Consider the following 15,233-nt stretch of genomic DNA (forward strand, 5'->3'; position numbering starts at 1 on the left):
TGACACGTCAGCATTTATTGACGTGGCAAAAAAATACTACTGTTTGCCACGTCAAAAAATGGCCTTTTTTTTTTGTAGTGCCAGTCTATTTTTTTTTTTAATATTTTTTTTAAAAAAGTGCATGTGTTTTAGTAATTTTTGTTTAATTCCAGTGAAAACTTAAATGTTTTCGACAAATTGACCGGAGAATAACTTCTTTTATGATCAAAATAAATTATTTAAGCTCTTTGTACAAATCAAATCAAGGCCTTTGTGCATTCCAATTCTGCTTGAGACCAAGAGACATCCTACTCCCTATCGGTTGAAATGGCTTACGAAAGGAAACGAGGTAACGATTTCTAAGCGTTGTCTAGTGTATTTTTCTATTGGAGGTAAATATGTGGATCATGTGTGGTGTGATGTGATCGACATGGATACGTGTCACCTATTGTTGGGAAAGCCATGGAAATATGATAGAGTTGTTCTCCATGATGAAACAAAGAACACGTACAACTTCATGTTTGGTAAAACCAAATTGAAGTTGCTACATATCCCATGGGCGGAGCCAAAACCTTCACAAGGGGATGATCAATCCTTTGTAGCCAAGCAGGAGTTGACGGACAAGGAAAGCGGCATTAAGGGAGAGGTACCGAGGCCGATAAAGGAGCTGTTGGGGAGATCTGTCGACATAGTTGGAGCATAATTACCGAAAGTGATGCCATCATTGCGAGACATTCAACCTCAACTTGATTTGGTACCGGGAACTAATGTTACTAATCATCCGCACTACATCGAAAGTCCTAAAAAGCTTGAAGAATTGGGGAAACAAGTGGAAGAGGTAAACCTTTCAGAGAGTATCGCAATTTTTCATGAAGAAGAGGAACCGTTGGAAGAGGTAAGTCTTTCGGAGAGTTTTGCAATTTTTCTTGAAGAAGAGGAACCCTTGGAAGAGCTAAATCTTTCGGATAGTTTTGCACTTTTTGACGAAAATTCTAAATTTCATGTGCCTAGTAAGAGCCCCGAAGATAAAGTCTTCGATTTTAGTGTTAAGCCAATTGACTATGTTGATTTCATTGGGATAGATGCTATTTTATCAAATTATTCTAACCAAAATTGTGATGAGATCTATATGGTGGAGAAGACTTTTCTATCAAAGATTGAAAGGATCTTTATGAGTTCTTTGGGGATTCTCATGGCTTGTGGGAAGAGCAAAGCACGAGAGAAGCATGACAAGTCTACACAGCAAAGGGGTGTGTGGGGATTTCACGACAAACATCAAGGTACTTCGATGATGAGAAGCGTCACGCTTATTGTGGAATGTTACCTCGTCTTGATCTTGAGGAATGGCGAGTGGAATGAGTTGATTGGGCATCTGAAGGACCGTGGAAAGAACCGGCCGAATTCGAGCACGAATTCTCTCCAACATGGGGAGAATGATGCAGATATAGTTTAGAACGGCTTATCTTATCTTATCCTATTTTACATTTTAGTCTTTTGTTTAAACTAAGTTTCTATGTTAGTTTATTATTCTATCTTATCTTTCAGTCTTTCATTTTGAATTAGGTTCTTTGTTAGTCTTCTATTTGGTCTTCTTTCATAGACTTCTAAACCAACTTTATTTCATTGTTATTTTAGAATTAGGAGTCTTCGGCTATAAATATATGCTTATAGCCTTTAGCAACTCAGATTTGGATTAGTATTGATTTTGTTTAATAAGAATTACTCAGAGTCGAGTTTCTTCATTGTTTTTCCTTAAAGCATAGATAGTTTCTATTGTTTGAGAAGATTTCTTTGATTCTTGTGATAATCTCACAATCTTATAAATATTTACTCCTTCAACTTGCTGTTTTCTTGTTCACCACAAGCCTACGCTGCATCAATATCCATCTTTCGCTTGTGAATGTGAAGAATGAAAAAACTACAAGAAGAACTTATATAGACTTACTAGATGTCACTGGTTTTCATGTGAGCTATTAAAATAAAAATATATTGCGAACCCACCTGGCAAGGTATTGAAATAAGAGAAATGATAGATACACAACTTAAAGACCCAAATTCGACCCAACATTTTTTTTTTTTTATGTGGTCATTTTTTAAAAATTAAAAATTACAAAAATTAAAATTTCTAAAGTACTAACATCCTATGTGGTCACTTTTTTATTTGGTATTTTTTATTTTATTTTTGTTTTAAAAAGAATGGTCATTATTCTGAAGAAAAGTACCATTAAAAAAAATAAAAAATAAAAAACCAAATAAAAAATGACCACATAGGATGCTCTTACTCATAAGTTTTTTTTTAAAAAAAAAAATTTGTTTTAAAAAAAATGACCACATAAGAGAAAAGCTTGGCCAAAATTGTGTCTCTAAGTTGTGTATCTATCATTCCTCTTGAAATAAAGCAGTCATTACATGTGCGCCATTTTCATTGACCAGTTTTGTGTTTGCCATTCATCCTTAGTTGTTGCCTTCATTTTGCTGTTGAGTTTCCTTTTTCCTTTTCTTAATTGTTTTTGGTTCATTCGTGTTATTTTTGTATTTGCTCAGAAAGAGGGGAGGGGGACGGGCAGACACGATATTATTTTTTTCACATTTTTAGAGCATCCATATTGAGCTCTCCAAATAAAAGTTAAATTTGAAGAGAAACACTCACTTTTTTAAATTTGAAGAATCACTTTAAAAATGAACCAAATATCAAACTCTCTATATCCTCATCTATTTTAATTAAATATTATTATTTTCTGATTTTTTTAATTCTTTTTTTGTTCTTGGTAGATGAGAGAGAGAAGGAAAATGAATATATAAGATTAAAAAACTAAATATCATAGATGTTGATGCAGATGTAGAAGATGGTGAAGATGATCCATATCCCTGCCTAGGTTATTATGGATAAGGTTTTCTGGTACCTTAGTTTGTTGTAGAATATCATGAAGATGTCTATCTTTTGAAATGTATTTATACTTAGACATGTTCTAGGTACTTTTGTTGTACATTTACTTATGTGCTATCTGTCGCTCTTTTGACTAGTGTGTTTTCTTATCATGTAAAGTACAATGTAAAAATTTGTTTAATATAGAAGTCATGTTATCAGCTCTCATGTGTGCTCTGAGGGTTATATAAAAAAATAATAATTTATTCCGCTACAAGATTTATAATCTTTGATGATATTGAGGAAGAGATAGTAGTGCTTAGTGGGAATTGGAGATTTCCACTTTCGCCTTTCATTAAGAAAAGTCAGGGCACTACAAAGGCTATTCAAGCTTGATGTGAAGTGTGTAACCCATATACAGTGGCTAGAACCTTCTCAAAGAGAGAAGCTGTGATGATGCTGAGGAGATATTGATAATTTTTATTCCAGTTAAGGTATTCTGGATTGGAGACAGCCTTGCCTACAACATCTGTGATCAGTTGTGGAGGACATGGTTTTGATCCTTCCACCAAGCCCATAAGATCATAGATGCGCAGAATACGGTTTATCTGCGTCACCCAGCTGGTGTAGTTACCAGCATCAAGTTTAAGAAGAGAGTTTTGAGTAGTGGTGGGTGGAACAAAGGTTGAATTGGTTGTTGTCATTGTAGGGATTGAGGTGAAAGATGGCATTGGCTTAGAGAAGCTCTGATACCATGAAAAGTTTGATGGGTTTTATTAATCAAAGTGATGAATTACAAAGATAGAAGTAAGGTGTTTATATACACAACTTTCACCTAATACAGAAACATCTAGAATAACCAAATTTACACCACATCTACTACATTAGATTCTTGCTTGCTGCACAAGTCTTGAGAGGCAAGTGAATCTTTCCTTCTTGAATTGATCTGACTGTGAGCTGTATCGTCATGAGAGGATCCTTGTGATATTCTCAGCAGAGTTCTTTCTCAAGAAGGGATAGTGATTCTCAAAAGTTCTTTCTCTGTCAAGGGCTTTCCATGTTGGTTTTGTATTTCCGCACCACCACTAGTTTTGGTTGTCTGTGATGTGGCGCTCGAGCACACAATGCTTGTGCTCGAGCCCTTACGGGTTTGCGCTCGAGCGCATTAGACTTGCCCTCGAGCTCTTTCGAGCCTGTTATACTTTAACAGAATGTCAGTTTCTGATTGTAAAAAAATATTACTATTGAAATGGTAGTTAAGGGCTATTAAAATCGAACTCTTGAAACAGAGTAATGAAATAAGGAAGACTAGAGTCCTCTTAGAGTCATTCCAAATGTGATATGACATTTAAAATCACCAACCAATGAAAATTCAATAATGATTATCTCAAATTTAATAGTGATTTTAAATGCCACATCACATTTGGGATGACTCTAGGAGGACTTTAGTCTTCCTTATATCATTACTCCTTGAAACAATAGTTTTTAACTGTTAAAAAATGTGACTGTTGGAAAACAGTTATTAATGTAAGAATTCGAATAAAAAAAAAGAAGGAAAAATCCACGTACCTTCCCAAACTATTACTCAATTGACAATGTTTCTCCAAACTTTCAATTGTGACAATGTCCCCCAAAACTACCAAAACAATGTCAATGTCCCACTCAAGGCTAGCAAAAAGATAAAAATGCTCATATATATTCCTCAATAAGACAAAAATACCCTTTAAATGCGCAAAATATTTTTAAAAAAATTAATTTTTTTAAAACGAAAATTTTAATTAAAAAACTTTTTTTTTTTAATAAAAAAGTTTAAAAGCAAAAGGATTTTTTTTTTTAAAACGAAATTTTTATATTTTTAAATTTATATATATATATATATATATATATATATTATTTTTTTTTTTTTTTCAGTTTTAAGTTTTTTCTAGAAGTTCTAATATTTTTTTTTTTTATTTTACTAAGGGTAGTTTCGTGATAGGAGGGACATTGACAATATTTTAATAGTTTGAGGTGGATATTGTCACAATAAAAAATTTAAGGAGACATTGTTAATTAGATGTTAGTTTGAGGGGTGTGTGAAATTTTTCCAAAAAATATATCTATTAGAAGAGAAGTAGTACATGTAAATAATAAGCCCGTCGCTCTCCCTGATGTTAGGTGTAAAGGCGCATTTAAAGAGTCAATGCGACGATTCTAGAATAAAAGAAAAACAATCATTTTTAAAGCATAAAAATAGAGGGAACGTTTAAATTTTTAGATTGGAAGAAAATTTAATTTTCATGAAATAATTTCAACACAAATATATCTTTTAAGAAAAAAATACATATAACCCCCCTAAACTATACACTTTGGCATTTTAACTCCTAGGCTTTAAAATGAGACATATAACCCCCATGAAGTTTCATATCTTAGCAAAACACTACATCCGTTTCTATTTGCAGTTAGTTTGGATGGAAAAAATTTTCTATGCCCAAAATACCCTCAATATATTTCACTTTCCCTCTCTTTCTCTCTTCCCAAACGTTAATCCATCTTCTTCTCTGTTTACTTTTCTCTCTTCATCTTCTTCTTCTCTCACATTCTCCTCTGCAAATCACATATTTTTTCCCACTGCCGACAGACCCCTCCCCTTGTCCTTTTCTTCTTTTTCCTTCTCCTTTCTTCTTCCCCACGCCCACTCCACCTGCTTCCTCCCATTCTCTCCCTTTTTCTATAAGCAGAATCAGAGAGTGGGATTAGGAGAGAAAAATTGAGAGGAAGGGGAGAACGAGACAGATTTCAGAGAGATAGAGGAAGAGGTAGCGTCGTGGGCAGTGTTGATTCACTGAAGGGCTATTATCCACTGAAGGGTTACATATGAATTGGGATTGTTGGTTCAACACTGCAGCTACAAATTTTGGTTCTCTGTTTTGTCAAAGAAAATTTTGGTTCTCTGGTTCTGGTTCGGCAAGGATGGTTCTTATATCCTTCTCTTTTCTAACAAATCCACTCCAACACCAAACAAAATAGGGATAACCCAGCAACATCAAACAAAATAACCCAAAACCTCAATGGGTTTCCTCAACCTCAACGCCCAGAAAACAGCATTTCCCACGACGCCCTCCACCCAGAAAATTTTCCCCCGCTCCTCTCTCTCGACGACGCCCACTGAATGACATCACTATCGGCCATTTCCATCCACCACATCCACCCACAAATAAATGAACAAAAAGTATTTCGGAGGAAATCTCTCTGAAATTTCCGTCCAAACCAAAACTCAACCAAACACTACAGTCCAAACCAAAACTCACCCAAACCCAACATACCCAGAATTCAGCCATGGCAGAGAACAGAAAATCAAACCCAACCCGTCCAAATTTTAATCAACAACAAACCCAATATTCAATACCCACAGGCTGAGGACGTCGGAATTCACCACGGCTGGGTGTGGGTGTTCTTCTTTATTGATTTTCTGGGCATTCTTTGGTGAAGCAAGAGACATTTTCCAGGCTGGTCACGGCAGAGACCCAGGCGCTGGCCGTGACCCACGCGGGTCTGGTGGACAGACCCAACGGAGACCCAGTCTCCCTCAACGCTTGGTTCTCTGGTTCGGCAAAGAGGAGAGAATGAAGAAGAAAAGGAAGAAAAGGAAGAAGGGAGAAAGAAAAGGAAGATGCGTTCTCCGGAGGGTATTTTGGGAAGGATAAATATGAGATAAGTGATTTCGGTCCAAATTGACGGATAGAATAAACGGATGTACTAAATTGCTAACTTCTGATAGTTGAGGGGGATTTTGTGTTTCATTTTAAAGTTTGGGGGTTAAAATACCAAAGTGTGGATAGTTCGTGAGAGTTATATGTATTTTTCCTTAATCATTATTAAATTTTGATATATTAATGAGTTTAAAACTTATCTTACATTTGAAAGGACTAAAGAAAAGACTTTAGTACTATTTTTAGCATTACTCATTGTTTAATAGTTTGAAATTGTTTAAGATGAGTTTTTTTGAATAAACGACTGATGTTATTCAATAAAATCTGCGAAAATACAACATCTACAGTGTATAATAAGCTCTAAATACCAAGACCTAAAACAGCTCTAAACAACAAGAGCAGATTGCTCTAAAACAACTATATCGTGGACAACCTCCAGGACTTCTTCCATCCAAATTCTATCAACCCCCGTGATTTTTGCTGCCCTTGCCAACCCATGAGCTGCTTTGTTTGCTTCACGTCGTACATGTTCCGTTCCCCAGCTCCTAAATCCCGGCAAAATAGCATGGATATCTTCAATAATTTGACCAAAGTTACACCAATTTGCCCCTCCTCTAATTGCTTGGACCATTGTTTTGGAATCTCCTTCCAACATAATGTTTTGGAGCCCCAAATCTCGACAAAATTCCATGGCACAAAGAGCCCCCATCGCCTCCGCCACTGTAGGATCTGGACGGCCTTCTACGGCAAGACATGAAGCTGCACACACCTGTCCCATGAAATCTCGAACGATGATGCCCACTCCAATACGCCTAGAAGCTGGTTTCACCGACATGTCCCAATTTGCCTTGTATGTGTCATAAGCTGGCACTGTCCACCGCATAAGAGGTGCAGTCTCGTTGGGTGCTATCACGTTCTTGTCCTCCTGCTGCTCAATAGATTTTTCCCATAGTTGCCATTGTGCCACAGCCTCTTTTGCCTCCGCCTCAAGGTGCTTGAAGAGACCACCATGTGTGACTTCATTTCTTCTCTTCTAGATAGCCCGAGCAGTGCAGGCAAATATTCCCATCTCTTACGTGGAGCACCTGCAAGATAAAAACTCAAAGATTTCAAGAAAGCCTTCCTCAATACAAGCACATTTCTGCATCGACCTATGGCTTGTGCTCTATACATCTTGCGCTGCTGGGCAGAACCAGAGCGCATTGGAAACTGTTTCGCTTTCTCTAGTGCAAAAGATACACGTTGCATCCTCCAACACCCCTCTACCTTTAAGGTTTGCTTTTGTGGGGAGAATATTATTACATGCCCTCCAAATGAAAACCTTCGTAGCATTAGGCACCCTCAAACCCCATATAGTCTTCCAAATATCTTTGAGCCCCGATTGATTTGAGCCTCCACCACAAATTTATGCATTTCTATCAAGCTCCAAATAGTATGCACTTCTCACCGAAAATTCTCCTAAGCTTGTAAACTTCCATATTAACCTATCATGCTTGTTATATCTGCTCAGTGGCAGTCCACAAATTAATTCAGCTTCCTCTTCCCAAAATATTTCCTTGATGAGAGGAATATTCCACCTCGAAGATGATGGCTCAATCAATTCACAGACCTTTGCTTCTCTTGGGAGGATCCGGCAAGGAGATTGAATAGTATAAGAAGATGGAGTTGGAATCCATTTGTCCCCCCAAATTGACACTGATTCTCCATTCCCAATACACCAAATTAATCCTGCAAAAAACAAATCCTTAGCTGCAAGTATGCTCCAAAGACGGTCTACTTCCCACTTTTGCCTCCTTGAGAGTACCCCTTGGAAAATACTTGGCCTTAAGAATTTTGGAGGCCAAACTGTCCGGCTGATTTATTAATCTCCATAATTGTTTAGCGAGTAGTGCTTTATTAAAAGCATGGAGATCTCGGAAGCCCAAACCCCCTTGAGACTTTGCACGGCCCATTTTTTCCCAGCTCATCCAATGTATTTTCTTTTCATTCTCCTTATGCCCCCACCAAAATTTCTGCATAATGCCATTGATCTCTTTACATAAGGCTTTTGGGAGCAAAAAAATGCTCATGCTATACGTGGGGATACCTTGAACTACGACTTTGAGTAAGATCTCTTTTCCAGCTTGTGAGAGGAGCTTCACCTTCCAATCCGTAACCTTTCTCCTGACTCTCTCTGAGAGGCTCTGAAATTCTCTAATTCGAGACTTTCCCACTAAAGCTGGAAGCTCCAGATATTTATCATACCTTTGGGTGACTGGCACCCCTGCCAAGCGAGTGATGAGTTCTTTAACCTCCCTTCCTGTATTACGACTGAAAGAGATGGACATTTTATCCCTATTCAGCCGCTGGCCCGATGCCTCCTCATACCCTTCCAATATTAGTGTCAGTCGTTGCCAATCCTGTGCTGTGGCTTTACAAAAGATAAGGCTGTCGTCCGCAAAAAATAAGTGATTCAATCTCGGACCCCTTGGTGATGTAGGAACTCCTCGGAGACTTCCATTTTGTTCAGCATGTAGGAGTTGAGTACTCAGTGCCTCAGCGCACAAAATAAACAGATATGGGGCAAGGGGGTCCCCTTGCCTGATACCCCTTGTTGGCTGGATGTTGTTGTGCAAATTTATTTAACTCGCAAGTGCACGAATCAATTGTAGTTAATGGATTGCAAGTGCGAGGTCGAACCCACAGGGAATTGTATTCTTGAAAGCAATTTTAAATCTAAATTAATTAAACCCTAATCTAGTTCCAAATTTTTGAGAGATTTTTTTGTTTGAATGAAAAAACAAAAGCATGAACAATTTAAAGTGATTAAAATCTTATGACGAAGCACTAAGGTTTCGGAATCCGCACTCACAAATTCATAACAACATAATTTCATGATCTATAATATTCTCCAAAGTTCTCACATATAAATCTTAAGTTTGTTTTACTATTGCTTCAAAGAATTAATCAAAAGATCCAATGTATCCATTCATAACCCGAATCACAAAAGAAATCCAATATTCGATAAAATCATTAACTGTATCCGTAAATCACAAGAAAATATCCAATCTTTATCAAAACATCAATTGTATCCAGAGAATAAATCACAGGAGAAATCCAATTTTTAACAAAGAAAACCAAGCAATCAATTATATTGAATAATCTTAAATCATCAAGTATATCCTTGAATCACAAAAGATATCCAAGAGTTATTCAATCCAATTGATTAGAAGTAAAACAATAGAGCAATTAAACCATTAAATTGGGAAATATTACATACATGAAACAAAGTTGCTAATCATAAGTGAGGCTTCATCTTCAACCTTAGTTGAAGGTTTAGCCTCTCATGTTATTGAAAGACAAAACAAAATTGATTGAATTCATAATGTAAAATCGAGTACTTACAAATAAGAATCACAAAGTAGAAATTCAAAAGTTAGGAAAACCTTAAACTCTCTTCTTTCTCCTCTGCAATCTTCAAATTCGTAGTCCCCTCAACTAATCTGATAATTCCCTATTTATAGACCTAAAACTTAGGGTTTTACAAGTTGAAATCGGATACAATTCGTCCAGGTTTGTACCATTTAATTACGGGACGATTTTGGAATAGTAAACGTCCGAATTAGCAAAATCCTATTTCACAATGAATTGTATTATTTTGAGTTCGCTTTCCAATGCCACTTGAATCACCTCAATCGGATATGTGAGCGAAAAGTTATGGTCAAAATACTGAGACGTGTAGAATCTGAATTTGAATCCAATTCGAAATTTTATCCAATCTTATCCTTAATCCGATTTACCCATTTCTTGGATTTGGTTAAACTTAACCATATCATCTAGGTCTTCTCAAAGTATGTTTTCTTCCAAAAAGTAGTTTTTTTCTTCAACACCTACAAAATATTAAAAACACAAAACTAACACAGAACATCAGATAATAACACAGCTAAATGATTAACACAAGTAAATTAAGGGGTCCAAATATGCAATATTTGGCACACATCAGATGTTACCTTCTGGATTCTCGTTAATGATAATTGAATACCTCACCGAAGAGATGCACTTCATGATAAGGCCAATCCACTTCTCACCAAATCCCATTCTTCTCATGACCCCCTCCAAAAAACACACTCTAGCCGATCGTACGCCTTGCTCATGTCTAATTTAAGAGCCATATATCCTACTTTCCCCCACATCCTGGAATGCATAGAGTGCATAGTTTCATACGCCTCTAGCACATTATCCGAGATGAGTCTTCCCGGGATAAACGCACTTTGATGAGGAGAAATGATTTCATTAAGAATCACCTTTAATATGTTTGCCATTGTCTTTGATATAATTTTATATAAAACGTTACAAAGACTAATAGGTCTAAATTCTGAAACCTTAGTAGGATTATTCTTTTTTGGTATCAATGCAATATGGGTAAAATTTACATCATCATTCAGCGTACCCAACTCAAAATTTTTTTTAACAAGAGTACATACCTCCTCTCCAACGGTGGAGCAATGATCATGGTAAAAACAAGCAGGCAGACCATCCGGTCCTAGAGCTTTTTGGCCACCCATTTGAGTAATTGCGCCGCAAATTTCCTCCCTTGTGACCTCCCGCTCCAGCTGCTCATTTATGCTTGTTGTAACCCTCCTTTCCAACCCATCGAGACACTCCCTTCGACCCCTTGGATTAGATGTAGAAAATAAATTCTAAAGATAATCCGTAAAGGCTCCGGCAATATCCACAGTGGAGCATAAAATTCCCACTTCATTTTCAATACGAACAATTCTATTCGTTTGACGCCTTTGTTTTACACTAGCATGAAAAAAACTTTGTGTTTTTATCTCCATTTTTCAGCCAGTGTTCTTTTGCCCGCTGTCGCCACTGCAGCTCCTCCTTTTCAATTAATTCATTCACCTCTTGCTGCAACATATTAATCTTCTCCTCCTCCGGTTGAGTCTCAACCATTTGTAAATTCTTCAACTGCTTCGTTTGCTTCTGTATTTACTGATTAGCCTGCCCTTTCTCATTAATCTGCCACCGTTTGATTACCCTCTTGCACTTCTCCACTTTAATTGAGAAAGACTGCCATGGATTGGACCCCGAGCTATTTACCCTCCATACCGATTTTATTAAATTTTTGTGGCTTGGCTGTTTTCCCCATCCAGCTTCATAACAAAATCTCTTTTCTGCTCTCCTTTGGCTGCGCATTGATAAATGGAGCTGTACAAGAATTGGGGCATGGTCTGAATTTCGGTTTGCCAATACCTTCACTCTATAGTTTTGAAATGATTTCATCCAATTTTGGTTAGCAATAGCTCTGTCCAATCTCTCCATAATGAAGTGCCCATTCTCCCTCTTGTTGCTCCAAGTAAACTTTGGGCCCACAAATCCCAAGTCATAGAGTTGGCACGTCTCCATTGCTTGTTGGAAAGCCCTTATCTGCCATCTAGGCCTTTTATTTGCACTCACCTTCTCCGAATCTGCTAAAATTTCGTTAAAATCCCCCACACACATCCAATCATTGCATGACAATGAATGGAGATGCGTAAGGAGATTCGAGGATTCTTTTCTTTTTGACGTGTTGGGATTGCCATAAAATCCAGTTAAGGTCCATGCACTACAAGAATTTAGGTCTTTAGGGGCGACTCTAAAAGTCCTAAAGTGGACGCTGTTGACAACAACGTCGACTTTTCGACCCTAAAGATGTCGACGCTAATAGTCCGACCCTAATGATCAAATGCGTGATTATCAGCGTCCACTTAAAGTCGACCCTAATGATCACTTTTAGCGTCCACTTTATCGACCCTAAAAGTCGAAATGTTTTGACCCTAAAGATGATGTAAACGGAAGCCAACCATTAGCGTCCACTAAAAGTGGACGCTGATAGTTAACCATTAGCGTCCACAAAGTGGACCCTAATGGTCCTAAAAAAATTTTTAAAAAAATTAACTATCAGCGTCCAAACCAAAGTGGACGCTGATAGTTAATCATTAGCGTCCACAAAGTGGACCCTAATGGTCCAAAAAAATTAAAAAAAAAAAATTAACTATCAGCGTCCAAACCAAAGTGGACGCTGATAATTAACCATTAGCGTCCACAAAGTGGACCCTAATGATCCTAAAAAATTAAAAAAAAAAATAATCTGCGATCGATCGCAGTACCAGTAGGTTTTCGACATTTTGCGATCGATCGCACTTGGAGTGCGATCGATCGCAAAATATAAAAAACCTACTTGAAAACCCTCTGGTACTGCGATCGATCACACTCCAAGTGCGATCGATCGCAGAACCAGGGAACACTATAAAGGAAGAAAACCAATAACATCTCAAAGATTTCATCCAATTAAAAGGGGTAAAGAAAAGGAGGGTATCTGAAGGCTTAATTATCATAGTTTTTACTCTTATTAACTTATGTAGATTTCTATGAACAGACTCGAACATTAAAAGCGGAAGAGATTTGGAAGAAATCAACTTCTCTAAAGTTTCAAACTTTAATGAGCATTTTTCTAGCGCCAGTAGATGGTAACTAAATAAACTTCAAGCATAAGTTACATTTTATGATTCCACAGCAGCTGAACAACTAGAAGTCATGAGCAATAAGAAATATAGCTCCTAACTTTCAAATACACAAACTGATCATTCCAAAAATTGACCCAAAAAGCGTACACCCAACCTCCAAGAAGCAAAATGAAAGAAGATCTTTGTATTTAAGAGGCAGCTGCTTTTCTGGAGGGTAACCTCAAACGAAGCACCCCAACCTGGGCTACCTGTCTCTTCATTATTAGCCATCCTAAAAAATATCCCTCCTGCACACAATAATACAAGTCTGAGATACACAAAGTTATTACAAAATCACTAGCTAAATTATAATACATATTCCAGCAGAAACACAAAGCTTGATACTCAAGACCTCACAATATATTTTTAGTACCCTCAAGTCCTCTATTTTAACCCTAAAATTGTGCTTATAAAGATCTCCAAAAAACCTTAACATTATGTCCAAATCAGCATAAATTGTTGCTCGAAATCCAAAAATTCCAACAATCATATTGGGTATTACCTCTCCAAGAAATTAAGAAAACCAATCTCCTAAAATCAGTTTACAACAACCTTTGAAATCTTCCTGTGAGCTCCTGTTTGGCCAGAAATCTAAAGCCTGAGAAGTGAGAAAGGGAAACTTGTTTTATTAGAATCAAATGATCACCACATAGACAATAGGCCTATTCATGTAAACAGCAAATTATCTCACTCCATACAAAGACATAAAACAGAGTACTTGTACCAAAAGAAGGAAAAATTCTGTTATCGCTAGAATAGGGTTTCAAAAACACACAAAAAAATGAAATAAGTTATGAACTATTCTAGTATTAAATGGAACTAACTTCCATTTTCTCACTGATTGCAGAGTGTTCTTCTAGTTAAAGAAATGTAAATCATGTTGGCCTTAAACTGATTAATTGCAATGCTTTTGTATTGCTTCATCATGTCATCATAGCACACATTGAGCATATAAATTACCTTGCACTCATTGTTAAACAAGTATTTAACTCAATCCTTCAGCACCATGAGATGACCAGACATGTTTGCTAAATTCTTCAAGTACCAAAATTTTCATAATCACAAACAACAGGGTATATTATGAAAGCTGGGTTGGTAATGCCAGGAATTCTATTGCCTAGCACTAACCATAGATTCTTATGCTTGCTACAAGGATCAAAACGAGAAAGCAAAGAAATGGATCCAAAAGCCCATCTATAATAGTATTCTCTGATCACCATAATCATATAGTTAATGTGTGTTTTAACAATAAACGACATATATTTTATTCCTAGACAAAAATTAATGCTAAAACATAATGACCACAAATGCTAGAAGCCATATATTCAAGACAAGACAAGAAAAGGCAATTATTACCAGAAATTTCCACCTCCTTGTCGTTCTTGCAAAAGACAAGACCTGATCAAGGTGTCAATTGGTGATCCCCTAAGAGCATTTCCAAGCTCTTTACATGTCTAGAGGATTAATCCCCCTCGGGTAAATATTAGTAACTGCTCTAACATCTCCTACACTTGTACACACCCTGCAATCAGATCCAGAATATATCAGAATACCAAACCCAGGGATTCAAACATGAATTGGAAAGAAAGGAAATTAGAAGAAAAAAAAAAAAAACTGCATGCAAAGGTAAAGAAAACCCAACTTCAAATTTTATATTTTCTAGTTTTTTTTTTAAATTGTTTTAGATCCAGAAAGTTGGCGCATATTAATTTAAGAACAGAGATCACGGACGCTATTCAAACTCCAACTTGAAACAGGTCCCAAATTCGAGTCCTTTTCTCACAATTTCACGGCCAACAAACACAACCATTTAACATACATATATACAGCCCCTAAATGCGAGACGAATTTAAATTCCAAGCCCTAGAAATTAATGATCATGGATTCAAAATCTACGAGAACAGAAATCAGATACAATCAAATTCATACACCAAACAAGACGAAATCCCCACAAAATTTTTTATCATTGAATCCATGAATTTTTTTTTAAAAAAGGGATTTTGAAGGAATCAGAGACGAAAAAACAAATACCTGCCTTTCCTCGGAACTCTGAGAAAGCCGAAGAACGAAGAAAACCCAAAAAATGGAAGAAAAAATAAATAAAACCAAAAATAGAAAAGAAAAAACAGCCAGCGAGAGAGAGGGGGGAAGAATTCACACTAAAAG

The 15,233-nt window shown here is 36.8% G+C and overlaps 1 long non-coding RNA gene across 1 annotated transcript; it reads right to left on the reverse strand.

The window, feature by feature from the left end:
* Positions 1-13,194: 13,194 nt before the first annotated feature.
* LOC132183653 (uncharacterized) lies at positions 13,195-15,233 on the reverse strand. The gene is made up of 4 exons (XR_015912890.1): positions 15,099-15,233; positions 14,424-14,589; positions 13,570-13,665; positions 13,195-13,315 (listed from the first exon to the last, which is right to left on the reverse strand). It is a non-coding gene; the product is annotated as an uncharacterized LOC132183653 (long non-coding RNA).

This window comes from Corylus avellana, chromosome 7, assembly GCF_965113065.1.
Source record: "Corylus avellana chromosome 7, dhCorAvel1.hap1.2, whole genome shotgun sequence".
NCBI lineage: Eukaryota > Viridiplantae > Streptophyta > Magnoliopsida > Fagales > Betulaceae > Corylus > Corylus avellana.